Source organism: Vulpes lagopus, chromosome 24, assembly GCF_018345385.1.
Source record: "Vulpes lagopus strain Blue_001 chromosome 24, ASM1834538v1, whole genome shotgun sequence".
Lineage (NCBI taxonomy): Eukaryota > Metazoa > Chordata > Mammalia > Carnivora > Canidae > Vulpes > Vulpes lagopus.
The window spans coordinates 5,783,885-5,804,485 of NC_054847.1; the positions used below are offsets into that span (position 1 = coordinate 5,783,885).

Consider the following 20,601-nt stretch of genomic DNA (forward strand, 5'->3'; position numbering starts at 1 on the left):
TTTCGACAAAGATACACTCCTTCATTCTTTTATTTATTTATTTAACAGATATTTATTAAGCAGCTCATATGGGTCAGGCTTGGTGGCAAAGGCCACCTGGGACTTGCAGCTTGGTGGCAAGTCCAGGAGTCAGCCACCTGGAGCTTGCACTACACTAGAAGAGGGACATGAAACATGTCATCACAACTATGATTAGGTGCCAGGAGGGAGAAGTCAATGTTGATAGGAAAGTATGTAACAGGGATTCCTGAAGTACTTTTTGATTTGGATAATTAGGAAGAAGTGGGAGTGGGAACAGGATTGGTTGGGGTGGAGGGTGAGAAGGCAGAGGAGGACAATCACTAGAAACAAAGTCATTCCAAAGTTCTGGAATTTAAGGGAAACTAGATGCCTAGCATTAGTCTACACAGGCAACATATCGTTTCTGCCAAAGAAGGCCTTCGAGGATAGAAATCATGTCTCTTGGGTTTCATTTGAAGGATACTAGGGGAAGCATCTTTAATATTGAAGGGAACGTCCCACTTTTGGCCAAAGAGCTTGGGGTCATTGGCAGGTGGTTCCTCACATGGTCCACGTCTCTGGCTTTCCACGAGCAACATGTACATATCAGTAAACAGGGACCCACTGAAAGCCGTATGCTGCCTGTGGCCTCAGAGGGTCTCTCTTGACTTTGCCTCAATTTTGCCCACCAGCCCCCCTCGCCCAAGTTCCCAAATTCAACTCCTTGGCTATGGACTCTGTTAGTTTCCTGCCTATGTGTGCCCCTGTTTCTGGCCCCATATTTCATGCTTATTCCCTATGCATTAAACATGAATATCCCCACCTGAATTTCAGTTTTTGCAAATAGTGATGTCTTTCACCTAGAAACAATCCCCAGATGAGGTCCTTGGGAGTTGAGGAGTAGAAGGGAATGACAAGTAGACCCAAGATTACACTGATAACCTCTCAGTTTTAAGGCAGAAGATAAGGCTGTAACTACCTTGAAAACTCCTTAATTTCTATTTCCAAATATTATGCAAAGATATTTGGAAATAAAAATCAAGAAGTTTAAGAATATTAATAATCCTTTTTGACACTTTATGTTCATTTCCAGAAATCTATATTCAGGAAATAATCTGAAATTAAGCCAAGATTTACATACTAAGCCACGATTATTTATAATAATACAAACCTGGCTCTAAAACTAGAAGAATAGTTATGTAAACTACAGTGTATTCATATGACATACTATTTTGCCACCACTAATAATAATTTTTATGGTAAGTATGAAATTTGCTTTTAATTGAACATCAAATGAAATGAACAGAATACAAATTGTAGCAACAGATCAAATATATCTATATAAATATGTAGGTATAGAACAGAAAATCCTTTGATAAATAGTAGCTCTCTATCTGGCTTGTGGAATTAAGGTGACTTTTAGTCACATAATTAATTTTTTCTCCATTTTAAACTTATTTAAAATGAAAAATTAAAACTTTTATAGCGGAAGTTTAAGTTAAATAGGTTTCCAAGTATTATTTGAAAGTTTTCATGAAAAGACTATTGAGGATTAGTAACTACTATCAAGGGCATTAGTGCAGATTATTGAAAAAAGAAATAATAGCAGTTAATCCAAGTAGGGATTGAAGCAACTGGATATTAAACCCAATGGCTACTAGTTCTCAAATGTTTCCCACACCTGAGTAATTTCAGAATGTCTGTCCCCTCCACTGCAACCTTTAGTTACATGTCTATTCCACTGAAGTAGGCAAAGGTGACAAGTCATTATGGTAGAAAAGTCAAAAGAAGATGTCATGTGAAAGCATGTGTATACTTTTTCCTTTTAAGTAAACTTTCTTATACAAAGTACTTGGCCCACAAACAAAGCAACTTTTCTCTACATGTATAGACTGATGCCTCTTCAGACTAAATTCACATTAGTGAGGAACAAATGTTCCTGGCTCTGAAAACATACTATGGGCTTTTTGTGTCCTAAGAAGAGACTGAAAAGTAACAAGTTTGTGTGCAGGGCAAATATCCTTACCTGGCCTGGAAAATTAAGCAAATTTATAGCTCAAAATGAATACATTATAAAAGTCAGCTTCTCAATTTTATCAATAATGATTTAGAAGTGAGAAGAAACATCCAATTCCAATTATTGCTGTTATCTCTAAATAAACATTTTAAAAGTTTTCCTAATAAAAACAACTTTCTTTAAAAAAAATAATTTTCAAAATTAGAAGCTGAAACTGGAATACTTATATTTGAGGTGGTGAATATGCTAGATCAACACTGTCTAATAGAAATATAATGTGAGCTACACATGTAATTTAAAATTTTCTGTAGCTATATTAAAAAGAAAAAAGTAAAATGAAAGAGATTAATTCTAATTTGAATATTAAGTGATTTATCTCAATACATCCAAATATTATTTAAATATGTAGTTGATATTAAAATTATTGAATTTTTTTTTAATCTTTCCAGCACATCTCAATTTGATCTAGCCACATTTCAAATGCTCAACAGTAACACATGACTAGTGGCTACCATATTGAACAGCTCAAGTCTCAAGTATCGTTAAAATGGTGATGGTAGACCTTGATGCCGAGGCAGAAACTCTATCACTTTTTACATGAGAATTCTCATATATTGACCTTTATTGCTCGAAGAGACTTAGGCAGAGATCCCTCTCAAAATCCATTCTCCTTGCCTTTCTTATAGTGGAACTCTTTTGAGGCAACAATATTTTCAAGTGGGTGGCTCTATGTCCCCAATCCCCCTACAAATCTGCATGGCCAGGTGACTTAGTCTGGCCTGTGAGGCATGGCAGGGCAGAAACATTGGTTAGGACTTCCTGGAAACCTTAAAAAGAGCCAATTTAGCTGACAGGGATACTCCTTTTGCCTCTTTTTTCCCTTTCCTCTGAAAGCTTTGCATATCAATATGATACCTCAAGTTCCATAAGCCTACTGGGACACTCAGGATAGAAACCATAGAGTAAGAGTGGTTTCTCTGAAGGATAGAATAGTCTGGATCCCTAACTACTTCTTGGGGATTCTACTTTCTATGTTATTGTTTGTCGAGGTAACAGAGGAGGAGGTTATAGATAAATGACACAGTACTTCCAGTGGTCTTCAGATAATAAAATTTAATATTTTATTATTTTATTTAAAAATTCTTAATGGGATCCCTGGGTGGCACAGCGGTTTGGCGCCTGCCTTTGGCCCAGGGCAAGATCCTGGAGACCCGGGATCGAATCCCATGTCGGGTTCCCGGTGCATGGAGCCTGCTTCTCCCTCTGCCTGTGTCTCTGCCTCTCTCTCTCTCTCTATGTCTATCATAAATAAATAAATAAATCTTTAAAAAATAAATAAATAAATAAAAATTCTTAATGATTTTATGTATTCATTTGAGACAGAGAGAGAGCATGAGCAGGGGGAGGGGCAGAAGGAGAAGCAGACTTCCTACTGAGCCAGGGGTCTGATGTGGGGCTTGATCGGAAACACCCGGAGATCATTGACTTGAGCCAAATGCAGATGCTTAACCATCTGAGCCACCCCGGCACCCCTGGACAATAAAATTTTAAGTGATTATTATGAGCTGAATTGTGTTTCCCCAGGATCCATATGTTGAAACACTAACCCCTAGTACTTCAGATGAGACATCTAACTGGTGTCTGCACAGGAAGAGGAAAATTGGACAAACAAAGAAAAATCAACTATCTGGAGACACAGGGGAGAGGTCACTTAAGGAGGTGGACAGAAGGTGCCCTTGTGCAAGCCAAGGAGAAAGGCCTCAGGAGAAATTAAACCTGTTGACACCTTGAGCTCAGACTTCTACTCTCCAGAACTATGAGAACATACATTTCTTTTCTCTTTTTTAATTTTTATTTATTTATGATAGGCACACAGTGATAGAGAGAGAGGCAGAGACACAGGCAGAGGGAGAAGCAGGCTCCATGCACCGGGAGCCCGACATGGGATTCGATCCCGGGTCTCCAGGATCGTGCCCTGGGCCAAAGGCAGGCGCCAAACCGCTGTGCCACCCAGGGATCCCGAGAACATACATTTCTACTGTTTAAACCAAGTCAGCCTGTGGTATTTTGTTATGGAAGTCCTTGTTAGCTAATACAGTGTCAGAGGGCTTTTAAATAATTCCCCTTAATGAAGTCATTGTGTTGAAAACTATATTAGATGTTCTAAAGAATGTTTCTCAGTCACAGCACCAGAAAGAATAAGTTAATCATGAAGTTTATCCAACTACCTAGTAACCCAATTGGATAGAGAAGCCACAACTCCTAACTCATACAGTGGTGTTTCTGCAGGCCACACCACTTCCACATCAGGGACATAGAAATCATTAGTTGAAGGAAATCATTAACCTGAAGACCATATATCTCTCCCTCTCTCTTTTAAAGATTTATTTATTTATTTACTTGAGAGAGAGAGGGAAAGACCACAGAGGGAGAGAAAGAAGCAGACTCCCCACTGAGCAGAGGGCCAGATGCAGTGCTCTATCCCAGGACCCTGAGATCAAATCCTGAGCCGAAGGCAGATGCTTAACTGACTGATCCACTCAGCTGCCCCCTGAAGATCATCTTCTAATTCTCTATCTCAGGTGGCTAAGCAGGCTAAGAGTTAGGTGGCGCCAAGGATCTCTTACTTATATGTGAAGATCACTAAATATAGAGGAACAGCCTCCCTTCAGAAGATGTTTCCACTCTCCAGTGTTAAATAAGGAGACATTCTCACTGCTAATCAGATCTGCAAGTTTGTCTTGGTATAATCATCTCAGCACAAGCTTAAATAAATATTTCTTTTTTTAAAGATTGTATTTATTCACGAGAGACACACAGAGAGATGCAGAGACATAGGCAGAGGGAGAAGCAGGCTCGTGGGAAGCCCGATGTAGGACTCGACCTTAGGACCCCAGATCGTGACCTGGGCCAAAGGCAGATGCTCAACTATGGAGCCATCTAGGTGACCCTTAAATAATATTTCTTAAGCACATACTGTCTGTAGTATGCTAGCTTCCTCACTGGGAACTCAAATTAGTCCTTTCTCCCCCTATTAAAAAAATATAATTTACTTATTCAACATTTGTTGATCATTTTTCTGATGTAATGTTACTTTGCTAAAATTCAGAAACTCAGTGATTATAGCAGATATAACATGTGCATAACACATATCACAGCAGATGACCATGGATTTGGCATCAGAAAGGCCAGGGATAGAGACTTCCTAACTATGTATCTTGGGCAAGTGTTTTAATAGCATTAAGACTCGTGTTTCTCCAAACTAGGGGTGATGGAAGGGGAGGCAGGTGGGGGGTGGGAGTGACTGGGTGACAGGCACTGAGGTGGGCACTTGATGGGATGAGCACTGGGTGTTATTCTATATGCTGGCAAATTGAACACCAATAAAAAATAAATTTACAAAAAATAAATTTATAAAAAAAAAGTCTCGTGTTTCTTAACTTCAAAACAAAACCACAAATAGTTGTCCGTTTCATAAGGTGCATTCACGGATTGCAATAGATAAATATGAAAATCAGTTGGCAGAGTATCTGGCACATACTAAATGCTCAGTAAGTTACTATTTTCATTGCATACTGTGTGAATAATAAGAAAAAAAAAGAAAAGTTACATGGAAGAACAGTCCTTTTTTATTTTTTTATTTTTTTTTATTTTTTTTATTTTTTTATTTATTTTTTTTTTTGAACAGTCCTTTTTTAAAAGAAGACTAGAAAATCTACATTGGCACTCTATAACCATTTATGGTTGACTCTGATGGGAATGCAGGTGATTTTTTTCTTTCATTCAACTTTTCTGCATTTTCCAAATTTCCTATAATCTGTAAACATGAATTCTCTTGTGAAAAATGGGAATTGCATTTCACTTTTAGGATATTTCCGGTTATTTAATTACATTGGTGGAGGACTGTGATTCTCGTGCTTTCCCAGAGCAGTATCAGCTCTAGTTATCTTACACACTTATAAAACATGGGGACCCGCTGCTTCTTATAAAGAGAATGAAGTTGTAGGCAAATCAATCACAAAGTACTAAAAGTTGACACATAACCTGCTTATAAACACTTAATTTTATGAACAAAAACATAAAAAAAAAACCAAGATGCTTATCTTATCTTTTTTTTTTTTGCTTATCTTATCTTAATGGTTTTTGCCAGTCATCACATCCTTAAGAGTTAACAATCCGGTAAAATTCATGTGTTTTCTAGTTGCCTCAAAGACTAGAGAACAGGCTCTTGCAATTGTTTCAATATGGAATATTGCATCTGCCCATGCATACAGAATGACAAGCATTCACCAAAGCTTCGGCCCATAAAACTAAGAGTATCTTCTGGAACTTGGTCTTTCAATCACCTTGAGAAGCTAACATTGGATGCTCCGTCCTCAGGGTCTGATTCTCAGCTGTGTTCTTGCAGTGCTCTGTAAAATCATACCGTGCTTATAAGCTTCCACCATGTGTCATCTATAACTGAAGTAAATGGCAGGTTTAGGGCATGCCCTTAGCCCCAAATCTATTCAGATATAAGATTTCTAGCAGACACATCAAGTGTGGCTTGTGGAGTTTGAAGGTGTCCATTTAGGCACATTCTTGATCTCAGGGTTCCTTTTTTAAAGGCCTAGTCAATCTATTTTTCATTTTTAAATTATCCTTATTATTTTTAAAGGGAAAAATGATTATTTAGCTACTGGATTGCATTGATGCAATGAAGACAAATATGAATGTCCATCAAAGGGCTTGTTTCCTTGGCAGAAGCAAGGTAAATTCTGGACCTTGTTGTCAGGGAAGAAATTGATGAAATAATTGACCACCATGGGTGAGAATGGATAACCCCATGGGCTAACTTAGGAATAGAAGGATGAGCTGAATTAGGATATTAGAAGAAAAAAAGATGGAAAGAAATGGCACAGAAATAAAACTATTTCAGAGGAGGGCAGTGAGTTGCAAGAGAAAACCTTTAAGTGAAACATGGGAAGAAGTCTTATGAGAATTGAGGCATAAGAAATCCTCATTGGAGGGGTGAATTGTGTAGGTAATTCAAATGTAGGTCTAAGGGGGCACCTGGGTGGCCCAGTAGGTTAGCATCTGCCTTTGACTTAAGTCATGATCCCAGGGTTCTGGGATTGAGCCTCACTTCTGGCTCCCTGCTGAGCCGGGAGCTGGCTTCTCTCTCTCTCCCTCTGCCTGCCACTCCCCCTGCTTGTGCTTGCTTGCTCTCTCTCAGTGTCAAATAAATAAATAAAATCTCAAAAATGAAACAAAACAAACAAACACAAAAAAAACAAGTGAAGGTCTACCTACAGCAAACCCCAAACTTTTTGAAGATGAGAAATTCCTTTTAATTTAATAAATTACATGGACTCATAGAAGAGAATGAATGTAGTTTCACTATTTTCTACCGAGGAAATAGGTGATGACAAAATGAAATAAATTATTAACTCTCTACTCACAAGAGCCTGCACCTGTATTTAAGAATCTGTGCTCATACCCCTGTGAGACATGCTGTGATAGCCAAAGGTTATTCTCAGGCGATGTTAAAACATGAACATGAATGTGCTTCCCTTTGTCTTCCCTACCCCCTATTGCAGATGTCCATTGCCTCTGGTTTTTAACCTACGATTTAAAAGGAAGAAAAGAGATTAGAGGGTGTAGCAGTTATCCATTTCTGAGTTTCAGCTCCAAAGCCACCCTTCCTTGCCTTGCTTCTTGACAACTTGGGGTTGGGCTCTGTCAACATTTCCCGCCCCAATGTCAGGATTTGCCTGTAGAGGGCGCGAGAAAGCCACTGCAAAAGAGAGTTTTGGAGGCCTTTTCTGGGGTCCTGTCCTCTATTATTGATAGTCAGTGGGGAACCTAGTAATTCTGTACGGTTGAGCTCCAGCTGGGCCCTCAGCTGACACTTTGCCCCCTGGAAGCAGCTCCCACAGGCAGCTTAGATCTGTGCTGTCTGGCAATACCTGTGCTATTTGCAGACTGCAGGGTCCCCTGGTAACCACCTTCTTTGAAGAGGTGTGAATCTCAGCCTGAGAGGCAGGCAGGGGGAGCTCCCCTACTCCCTACTTCCTTCACTGTCCGTTTTCCCTCATCCTGGAGAAAGTACTGGATTTTTTTGCACTTGCTCTTTCTGGACCATTAAGTCCTCTTTTACCCATTTTAGCAGTTAACCACCTCCTACTAGCTAACATTTTTTTCTTATATATATACTAAAATTTTCCTTTTCAAACAACCAGGACCTCGACAGATAGAGATGTCTTCTAAATCTTGTGACACAAAGTGGAAAAGCTTCTTGGAAGCCAGTTCAACTGTCCCACAAGGAACAGAGTTAGTGTCAGGTCTCTACTTATTGAGGTCCTGGTGATTCAACAATGAGAATTTATATAAGATTATTAGGAATTTATAAAGACACAGAAAAGGTTTGATTTTATGTACTATTTTCCTAATCTAAAATGCATTCTGGAACTCTTAATTTACTGTCCATGGATGAACTTCAGGGGAATCTATATGCCCCAAAAACGTTACACAAAATAAAATATGTTTATAATTTTCATTCTGTTCTTCAAGAGATATATGCCCCCTAAAATATTAATAATCATCGACCTAAAATCTTTACAGTTGTTCTTGTAGGCGATTTACAGAGCAAGACAGACAACCATAGGACTGTGGTTTTCGTGGGGAACATACATGGAGAAATGGTGAGCAAAGGGGGGCAATAAAAATAATCATAACACTATTATTAGCTACTAGGGATTCAATGCCTATAATATCCCAAGATCCACCAATCACAAAGTAGGTATTTATTAGCTCTATCTTGGAATTGATGACACTGAAATATGATGAGGTTGAGTAACTTTGTGCGGATTCTGTAGCTATTACATGGTGATGGTGGGATTTAATCTTACTTCCTTCAAAGGTTATATTCTTCCTCAACATACAGCACCTTCATTACGTACATTTCAACATGATGAATGAATGATACAGAAAGGTATGGCTTTTTTTGGTACAACTTACAAAATACCTAAAGAGTTAGGTGAAGGAAGAAACTCTTACAAGGAACTAGACGACTAGACTAGACTAGACTAGACATTGCTTCCCAGAAATACTATGTTCCCACTTTGAGTCTCCACATCCCTACCCGGAGTGCCCTCCTATTACCTTGGAATTGTCCTAAGAGATATCTTTCTTCAAAACCTACACCAAGTTCCTGTGCATTCATGAAGTCTTTCCTGAACCCACTAGCCCTGTGATTTCTCCTACTTAATTTTCATAAGGTATTTTGCATCCCATCATTAGTTTTCAGTGGCCGGGGATATGACAGTCAGGAGCACTGTTGGGACAGCAGGGCTGTAGTCAAAGTAAGAAAGCAAGAAGCTATAAAACCAAATGGAATCATTGCGAGAATCACTGATAATCATAAAGAGTAATCAAGGTGGCAAAATGAATAGAAAGTATATGTCAAACTGTTAAGGCGAATGAGAGGAAAGGAGGAGAGGAGGTCATCGAAACGGTATCCAGGAGAGCAGAAAGCATGTTACCAGGAGACAGGCAAAGTAAGTGCATCAGCTTTTAATTCTGAGTTCTGAAATGCAGACCCAATGCCCAGTATGTGGAAATTGCTGCAGAGAGAGGTTTGAGGTTTCCCATCCATTGAAGGCAAGGATCATTTGCTATGAGCATAGTAGATACTCAATAAACTATGTTTAATGATGATGATAAATTAAATGCTGAATTATGTCATGTAGTGTAAGTGTGAGTGTCACAGCAAAGAAAATATAATGGAGCTGAATAGTGAAGGTGCTCTGAGGAGAAGTTGGGATCTGGAATGGCCACACAAGGCTGGCAGATACAGTATATCTGACGCTACACCTTCTGCAAACCCATGGTGGATTCTGCCTATGGATCATAGCAGCTTCTTTGCAGGCTGGACCAAGCACCATGATTTTCCCTAGCACTATGCTCCAGAGGGCCACAAACAATCCACTGGAGTTGACATGGGCATGGCAGGCGTATAGCAGGTTCAGACTATATACACTAGGGGTGGTTTCATTTTTAAAATTTAGAAACTTCCTAATCATTTGCTAGGTAGCCATGGCCTCAAAGATCTTCAGTGTCTCCCTGAAACCTAGGCTTGTCCGATTGATTGCCAGTTCTCTCTGGGCCTCCCCACAAGGCACAGCCTGGGGGCTTCAGTACTCTGCTCCACCTCAAGAAACCATTAAATATTTTGAGTCTCATCCTGATTCAGAATCTTAACCCTACTTGTGAGTTTATTTTTTTTAACTTTTTTTTTTTTTTAATGATAGTCACACACAGAGAGAGAGGCAGAGACATAGGCAGAGGGAGAAGCAGGCTCCAAGCACCGGGAGCCCGACGTGGGATTCGATCCCGGGTCTCCAGGATCACGCCCTGAGCCAAAGGCAAGCGCCAAACCACTGTGCCACCCAGGGATCCCATCTACTTGTGAGTTTAGAGAATAATGGCTGGTTTGGGACTAGGTCAGGGAAGAGCCCAAGGAGAAAAGCAGCTCAACTGGTACAGAAGCAACATGGAATGAAAAGGCTTAGAGAGGAGTATGCATATAGTCAATTCCAGAAACAGTGAAGCATCTAGGCGTGGCTAGAAAAGAAGCATCATTGACAAGAAATTGGGAAGTAAAATTCTATATATTGGAGAAGCAGATGCTGGCAACTGGACATACTGAGGTGAGAGCCACAAGGCCAGTGAGGACACCCTTGCACAGCCATGCAAGTGTCAAGGAGTTAGGCTCTGCCCCTGCTGCCATCTTTCATCCTCTGGCTGAAGGCAAGGATTCTGCCCCATAGCTCAGACACAGCAAGAGATACCCCAGAGAGATTTATTTGGCAATTAGCAAACTACAGAGGGGCCATTTCTGAAACACCTCGTTGGTCTTCAATTCCCAGGTAGGCAGTGCTATTCACGAATCTGTCCAGCCTTGTATTTTTTTTCACTTTGATGTGAAAGTCATTCAAGGCCCTAGGAAAAAATAGATGTATAATAAAAATGAATAAAAGCTGATGGTGTAGTGCTTTCCAGAAGAGGAAGAGGACTGTGAATGACACAGACGCTGACTATATATCATTGACTTTCCCTGGTCTTGGGCATAAAGCATCTTTCAGTATAAAGTGTGGACAATGATGTCTGCCCCTGTCTGCCTCCCGCAGAGGTTTCAGGGATAAAGGAGCAAACACAGCCACAGGTCCATCTGTCACCCCCTTACTGTCCTCTGGCATTAGCATCATGATTTGTGGCATCATGATTATCTACAAGACAGCTCTCTGAAACAAGATGTCTTCAAATGAAGGGATTATCATTGCTGGCATTATTGAGGGGCAGAAGAGCCTAAAAAGACATGCTCAGCTCATTAGCTGGAAGTTTTGTTGAAAAAAGGAACCTGAGTTTATTTCTTTTCTTTTAAGATTTTTTAAATTTATTTATTCACGAGAGACAAAGACAGAGAGAGGCAGAGACACAGGCAGGGGGAGAAGCAGGCTCCATGCAGGGAGCCCAACATGAGACTTGACCCCGGGTCTCCAGGATCACACCCTGGGCTGAAGGCAGGCACTAAACTACTGAGCCTCCTGGGCTGCCCCCTGAGTTGATTTCAAGTTTCGTTTAGACCCATTCTTTTTTTTTTTTTTTAATTTTCTATTGAGGTATAACTATCACACCATGTTATATTAGTTTCAGGTGTATGATATAATGATTCTACAATTCAATATATTTCTCAGTGCTCATCAGTTTAAGTGTACTCCCCTTTACGTATTTCATCTATCCCCTACCCTCCCTCTGACACCCACCAGTTTTTCCTCTGTATTAAGAGTCTGTTCTTTGTTTCTTTTATTCCTGTTCGTTTTTTGGTTGTTTCTTATATTGTACATGAGTGAAATCATATATTTATTTTTCTCTGAATGACTTACTTAACATATACACTCTATGTCTATCCAGCTTGTTGTGAATTAACCTCACTCTTTTGAAAGGTATTTAAATATTTAAATGAGGGGAAAGTATGAGGTGGAACTGGCAGGAGAAGCAGGTGCTTCTGCACACTGTGTTTATGTAGGGAAACTGGTACAGACTTTAAACAATTGAGTCAAAAATCCATAATTGTTCACCCACTAATCTTCACTCCTGGTTACCTATTCTAAATATTAGAAAACTACTTTTTTATTATGTTTACAATCACCACATTATTTTTGGCTGTAAAAATTCAAGCCACTGAAAATTTAAGCGCAGTAAACTCTTTTTTTAAAGTTTTTAAAAATTTGGTAGAGAGAGAGAGAGCAGGGGGAGGAGCAGAGGGAAATGGACAAGCAGACTCTGCACTGAGTGTGGAGCCCAATGAGGGGCTCAATCTCAGGACCCTGAGATCATGACCTGAGCCAAAATCAAGAGTTGGACATGTAACTGACTGAGTCATCCAGGATCCCCTAAGCACAGTAGAATTTAAAGGCATTCAGTGAATTGAGTTAATGTTTAAATTATGTACATACATAAAAAGATTAAAAGTTTTTAATAAAACTTTTAAAGATGGGGCACCTGGGTGGCTCAGTCAGTTAAGCATCTGCCTTCAGCTCGGATCATGAATCCGGAGTCCTGGGACTGAGCCCTGAGTAGGGCTCCCTGCTCAGTAGGAAGTCTGCTTCTCACTCTCCCTCTGTCCCTCCCCCTGCTCATGCCCATTTCCTCTCTATCTCAAATAAATAAATAAAATCTTCAAAACAATTTTAAGATATAAAATATATTTTAAGAAAAATATTAACTATAAGAAGCAAGCTAAAAAAGTGTCAGTAAAATATGGTCTATGCTATTTAAAATATACATTTAAAATATGGAAACAAAATACATATAGATGAGAACAGTGTTTCCCTCTCTGGTTGGTTTTGTGTTTTATTCTGTGTATTCCAAATATTCATAAAAATATAGAGAAATGGATATTTTTAACATTTTAAAGAAATTTTGTTTAATAGCTTCAAGTAATTATTTTACGTGATGAGCTAATGAAATCAGCCATCTTAGAAAAACAAGTCATAGCACGGATTTAGGTAGAATGATTTTCAGAGAGGATGATCATTCCACTATTTTTTTAACTTTATGTCACTTTATTCCTCATATGACCTTGAAACTAATTTTAATGTTCTCACCAAAAGAAAGGAAACAACTTCTCCAGGAGTTAATAATTTAGAAATATTTTTTTTCCAGGATATGAGGAGCATACAACTGAGACGCTGGTGATGTGAATGCCAGACTGGTCAAATGACAGTGAAAGACCCAGGGAATGTGGAGAGAGAAGACATGATATGTTAGTTGCTTTTTCAAGTGATTCCTTCCATCAAGGGAAAGTATCATTTATCACAGAGCATACTCACAGAGATGAAACATGATCCTGGGGACAAACTGAAGAGATTATAGGCTTCACTAGACACTAGGGACTTTGAGCAATTTTCATGAACTTTCTGGGTCACAGGAAGGTAGGACAAAGGTTGCTGTCACCAAGTGTGTGTGTGCGTATGTGTGCATGTGTGCATGTGTGGATGTACAATGTAAGCGTGCGCACGATCTCTTGTGCAAACATATTTATCTCTGTGTTTTCTTGGCCTCAGAGCTGCAGGAAATAACCACACTGCAATGACTGTCGTGGCAGCAGATGCAAACAAGACAATAAACCTCACAGAAGCTTGCTGTTTTACCTACCTGTATGTCTCTTACACTCAAGCCCACTGGGCAACATCTTTTTTATATTCCTTATTTCATTGGAGCCCATCATTTGGTAAAATCTGAACTAGAGATGCCCATTCAATTTCCTCAAATGAATGAGGTAAGCAAGCTTGTAATATAACTACTCAAACCCACTTCATGGTTCATACGGTTTGGAAATAGATTAAACTTTAGATTCAGGAAGTAGGACCTAAGATGTCACCAATCTACTTTTAGTACTTGTTGGGATCATCGAATATAAAACGGAAGTGAATTGACGTGGTTAATTAACTCCAAAGCCAAGTGTATATTCATAGCCCTGCAACTGGCCATTTGCTTTTTTCCCTCCTGTACTGAAGACAAAGTAAAGCAACAAGACAATTTCTACTATGCTCTTCTTTATAATGGAAAAAAAATCATTTTAAGACCTATAGTGAAGTAAGTTAGACCTCAGCCAACAACCAATCATGTTATTCTCCTTACCTCTAGAATAGGGTATGTAACATTCAGAAAGCAGAGCTCAAGGAAGCAGCATTTCTTGTGAAGTGGAAGGTGTGAAATTAATCATTTTCAGGAAACTAGCAGGGCAATATATTTCTTATATTATGTATATAATAATCCACATTACAGGTACTGTACACACACTTCAATGGGCCATTTACTTTCTGATTGTTTATTATATGGTACGGTATTAGCATAGGATGAAAGATTTGAGGAAGAATAGTGAGGTATTTTTTATGTCTACTTTAAGCTGTTAGTTTTACTGCATTTCGGGATGTGGAGGATCGTCTTGTAGTCAAATCGAGCCATAAAGACTAAATTGAATTATCCCCATGGAACAGCTGTTAAATCTCCTGGGAATGGGCAGGTCCCACAGAAGGGAATGACAAATTGCAATGGGGATGCTCCCTGAGTGCTGCCTGCTAGAGAGGTCTGTGCTGGATGAGGCCAACACAGGTGCTTCCTTGAGCCTTGAATCACATTTTGTAATTAATGGGTGTTATCATACCCTGCTCCTGATTTGTTGGTTCCTCAACTGTCCTGCTAAACTCTGAACTTTCCAAGACTCGATAACTGTGTGAGAGTCTGTAAACACTGGCAAAGGACAAAAGCACCATCCCTTTCAAAAGCCCTTACTTAGCACGGCAGTGACTTAGTCACTCGAGCAAAGCGGATTTTGTAGCTGATATCATGTCTTTGGGGGAACACATTAAGCCTGAGTAGGGGAATAAAAGAGTTTATACTTGCAATTAACAGTGCAAACTATCCCTTCCCTCACAGAATTCCTAAAGGAAAAAGACTAGGTATATAAAGGTGTGTATGTGTCTGTGTAGTGATATAAATTCTCACTTAAGCAAAGTGATGGAAGCAATTTGGAATAAAAATAATGCTTCTCTTTTTTTTTTTCCTTTAAATTTTGAAGGTTAAAACTAAAGGTTGTCTACCTACAAACTAAAACCATTTTCTTGGGATTTTTTTTTCCAAGTACATTAGTGCTAAATGGATTTCTTGTGCTTCATATTAACAATATTGCCAATTAAACTCTGAGGAATGAAGTAAGCTAGTAAAGTTTTGGGCAACTTGATAAGTGCTAAAGTAGTATAAAATCAACAAAATATTTATTAAAGTTTTGGTTACCCATTCTCTCAGGAAAAAAGAGATCATGAAAGCTTCCAAAATTCAGAAATTCATTTTTTCTCCATGTTTTCCTTTATTTCTCCTTCTTGCTCTGTGGAACCAGCACATTTTTAAATATATATCATCATTAAAGATACATAGAACACATAATATGTATGGATATTTCCTATTTGAATCCTGCCATAAGGATTTTAGTTATTTATATGTAAGGCTCAGGCTTGCATACTTTTGGAGCTGTCTATAAACAATGGAAGTGAATAATGTCACGAGCTCCTTGTGTTTCTTTTTTTTTTTTTTATGATAGTCAGAGAGAGAGAGAGAGAGAGAGAGAGAGAGAGAGAGGCAGAGACACAGGCAGAGGGAGAAGCAGGCTCCATGCAGGGAGCCCGACGTGGGATTCGATCCCGGGTCTCCAGGATCACGCCCTGGGCCAAAGGCAGGCGCCAAACCGCTGCGCCACCCAGGGATCCCCCTCCTGTGTTTCAACATGCTCTGCCAACTCCTTGCACAACGGCAAGTAGGGTCCTGCCTTTCAGATGTGTTGATGTTCATGTCATTACTCTAAACTCTCAGTAGCATGGAGTCTTACTGCCAACAGGCAGACTGAACTCAATGACACTGGTATATTATGATATATTTGTCAGTAATATTGGCGATGGGTGGGCACGAGTGTATTTTACATGGCTCAAGTCTCCTGAATGAGACTCAAGAAAAATATCACTAGTGGCTTAGCACCTGCCTTCAGCCCAGGGCCTGATCCTGGAGACCCGGGATCGAGTCCCATGTCAGGCTCCCTCCATGGAGCCTGCTTCTCCCTCTGCCTGTGTCTATGCCTCTCTCTCTCTCTCTCTCTCTCTCTCTCTCTCTGTGTGTGTGTGTGTGTGTGTGTGTGTGTGTTTCTCATGAATAAATAAATAAAATCTAAAAAAAAAAAAAAAGAAAAATATCACTAGCAATCTAGAGCTTAGGTCAACTGGGAGATGGACAACCTGAAGACACATGGGTAAGATAATTGTCAAGACTGCTGAGCATGAGCCAAGGATGTGTAAGTAATGTCACGAGATCTCTTAGAACCAGAGTCAGAGGATGCTAACCCCTTCTTAGCATCATCCCTACTCTTCAAAACTACAGGAGTCAAAAATTTGATACAAACTTTTAAAAATATTGGCAATCTTTAAACCACATATGATTCCCCTCAAGCAATTTTAGCTCACACCCTGGAATCCAATGGCCACTTTAGAAAATGCTTTACTTATATAAAATTCAAATACCTAAAAGAAATAAAATATTCATTATAAGGTATCCTTTCCATGGGGAAACATAAACATTAAGGTCATTTAAGTCTCATAGGTTCTCCAGAGAGTCTACTGGCCAGATTACAAAGAGAATCAGATTATGTGTGTCAAATGATGCAATGGCCTACTCTTGTCATGGATTTGAAAGAGTGTCAGTTTAAAGGACTTCCACTTCTGGGAAGATGGAGTAGTACAATTTTCCTTATTTCTCCCACTAAGTATAACTAACAACTGCTGGAAATTATGAAACAAACTTAAGATGACTCTGAATGGTGGAGAGAAGAAAGCATGCATAAGGATCTTGAGACCCAATACACAACAGTGAAGAATTCCTCCTTTTTTTTTTTTTTTTTTTTGTCTCATACATCTTAGATGTATTGCTGAAGAAGTCAACAACATGGAAAGACCAACTGGTGCAGATCAAAAGTATATCCCAACTAGATGCTGTTCTTGGGGCACTTGGGTGACTCAGTGGTTGAATGTCTGCCTTGGACTCAGGTCATGATCCCACGGTCCTGGGATTGAGTCCCATAACAGGTTTCCTGCAGGGAGCCTGCTTCCCTCTCTGCCTATGTCTCTGTCTCTCTCTCTCTGTGTCTCTCATGAATAAATAAATAAAATCTTAAAAAAAGAAGCCTATTCTTTATAATCATAGGCCCAGGAGAGGGACAGTATAGTAAGAGAGAAAAATCTTTAAATAATAACTGCTCTATGTCAGACAAACACCGTACAAAAAATTCTGACCCTATTTCCATTCATCCTATAACAAGGTGTCAAAACCTCTAGTCAAGATTGTATCAGAGAAGACCGAGTAGAGAGCAGACTTTAAGCCTTCCCAAAGAGTAGCAAGCCTCTCCCTGTAGTACGTTCAAACCGCCTGTCTGACAGAGCTTGGACCGTGTACCTCTGCTCAGCTGTTATGTTGGAGAGGTATTAATGCAGAGTCATGACTTTCATGCCAGTCTAGTGATAACAAGAATATTCCCCCACACATACACACTAGATGGAAATGGAGGTCATGTGGAGAACAGTAATGAGGCTTTTATACACATTCCAGCCAGTGGGAGTTATTACTGAAGAGCTAATGGGGAGCTGGAGCTCTCATTCCTTTCCACTTTACCCTTACATGTCAACGGGGGCTGAGTAGAAACCCTGGAGGCTACCCCCACCTAGGAGAATTGAGGTAAAATCCTCCCCTCCCCTACTGGAATAGTGTCAGAGAAAGATATCTAATAGAGAATAGCTAACAGACAGCTAATATGATTGAACATAGCATAATCCCTAAAATGTCCAGGTTAAAAGAGAAGTCCTCAAAAAATAAAAAATAAAAAATAAATAAAAATCCTCTGGTCATACCAAGAAACACGAAGACCTCAAATTGCATGAAGAAATACAATCAATAGATGCTAACTCGGAGATGACAAAAAAAATGTTCAAATTATGTGACAAATATTTTTAAGCAGCCATTATAATAAAATTCCTTCAAGGAACAATAACATATTTGAGGCAAATAAGAAAATAGGAAGATCCAGCAAAAAATAGAAAGTCTTAGCATGGAAACAGAAAAGGTAAAGAACCAAATAAAAATTTTAAAACTGAAAAATATAATAACAGACATAAAAATATTTAACAGATATGTGCAGTAACAGAATGAAGAGAATAAGGAAAGAATTAGTGCACTTAAGGATCTAGCAATAGAAATTACCCAAATGAACAAAAGGCAAAAGAAACCAAGAAAAAATATGAACAGAGGATCAAAGACTGTGGGATTAAAATGAAAGATTTACATACATAGTCATGGAATTCAGAAAAGAGAAAGAGAGGAGGACTAAAAATAACTCAGATAAGTGGCAGAACAATTCTCAAATTTGGTGAAAGACAACAGGCCACAGATTCAAGGAACTGAATGAAATCCATACAGGATGAACCAAAAGAAATCACATAATTCCTAATGGTCAAATTTCTGAAAACTAAAGACAAAGGAATATCTTGAAAGCACTGAGAGAGAAATGAAAGCTTATCTCTGGGGCAAAATCTTTTAACAATAATGGATTTGTTGCCAGAAACCATTGAAGCCAGAAGAAAATGGCCTAATATTTTTCAAAGACTGAAGGAAAACAAAAACCAAACCGGAGTTTTCTATACAGAGAACATACCTTTCAAGAATGGAATAGCTACCAAGACATTAGAGATTGAAGGACAACCAAGAATTTGTCACAAGCACATACCTTGAAAATGGCAAAAGAAAGTTGTTTAAAACAGAAATGAGAGGATGAAAGAAGGAAACTGGAAACTCAGGAGGGAAGAAAGAAAGAATAACAAAAAGCAAAAATAGTATGATTTGATAGGCATCCCCGGTGGCTCAGCAGTTTAGCGCCGCCTTCAGCTCAGGGCCTGAACCTGGAGACTTGGGATGGAGTCCCCAGGTCGGGCTCCCTGCATGGAGCCTGCTTCTCCCTCTGCCTGTGTCTCTGCCTCTCTCTCTCTCTCTCTCTCTGCCTCTCTCTCTATGTCTCTCATGAATAAATAAATAAAATCTTAAAAAAAATAGTATGATTTGAAATATGTAAAGAGGATATAAGAAAATTATCTAGATGTTGATACTAATGATTCTAAATATATAGAGGAAATAATAAGAGAATTATATAAGAAACAGGGCTAGATAAAGGAATATAAAAGGAGGTAAGGTTTCTAAACTTCAGTTGAATTGGTGAAATACTAGAAGAAAAATTTGTTAATATGTGTACCTAATATCTTAAGAAACCACAACAAAACTATACACAGAAATATATTCAAATACTAGATAAATCAAAGCAAAATTCTAAAAATCATTCAAGAAACACACTGGAAGTTAGAGAAAAAAATAAAAAAATAGATAACAAACAGAAAACAAAAAATAAACAGGTATTTGAGCACTAATATCAATAGCTACAATTAAAAATGTAAATGATTTAAGTATAAAATTAAGAGATTGATGAGGGGCCTGTCTGGCTCAGGTGCAAGAGCATGGGATTCTTGATCTCGGGGTTGTGAGGTAGAGCCCCACATTAGGTGTAGAGATTACTTGAAGGTAAAATCTTAAAAAAAGAGATTGACTAAGTGGATTTCAAAATGACTACACTATTTAGTGTCTATAAGAAACTCACTACAAATATTCGATATATGCCAGTTAAATGTATAAAAATGAAAAAATGATATGTCATATGAACATCAATTGAAAAATACCAGAAGTGCTTATATTAATATTAGATAAAGTAGACTTCAGAGCAACAAAAATTATCATAGAGAAGAACATTATATAATGATAAAAAGGCCAATCCACCAAGAAGACAGCAGTCCTAACTGTGTATGTACTAAACAACAGAGATATAAAATACATGAAGCAAAACAGAAAGAACTGGAAGGAGAAATGAACAAATTCATAATTATAGTTGGAAATATTAAGACCATTATTGAGTACCTACTATGTATAAGGCATTCTGCTAGGTATTAGAATGCAGTGGTAAGAAAGAAAGGTAGCTCTCATCCTCAGTCTATTGGGGATGATAAATGTTAATCAATTAGAAAACTATATGACTTTGCCAGCATGATAAATGCTTCAAAGGAAATCTCAAAAACACAAAAAGTTTAACCTCTCATTCAAAATTCCATATTTCAATATAAATAATAGGTAAACAAATACATAATTCCCAAGCTACAGAATTTAATAGGATCTGTGGCTCTACTTTTGCATTTCCCAGAGATAATAAAGAGATTGATGTTAACACAGGGTTAGCTGCAAACATTCCCCACAGCTGGCACACAACTGATAGCCAGGAAATTGGAATTCTTTAGGAGCCTCTAATGTATTGTTACTCCTGATAACGCAGTTCGCACTCATTCAGTTCCTGCCTTTTCTCTTATACTCCAGTTTCACCTGGGAGATTGATAGGACCTCAAAGAGTAGAA

The 20,601-nt window shown here is 38.7% G+C and overlaps 1 protein-coding gene across 3 annotated transcripts in view; it reads right to left on the reverse strand.

Annotated features, from left to right (window-relative positions):
• Nucleotides 1-20,601, reverse strand: part of CNTNAP5 (contactin associated protein family member 5) — a 792,545-nt gene that overhangs the window by 381,373 nt on the left and 390,571 nt on the right. The window lies entirely within an intron of this gene.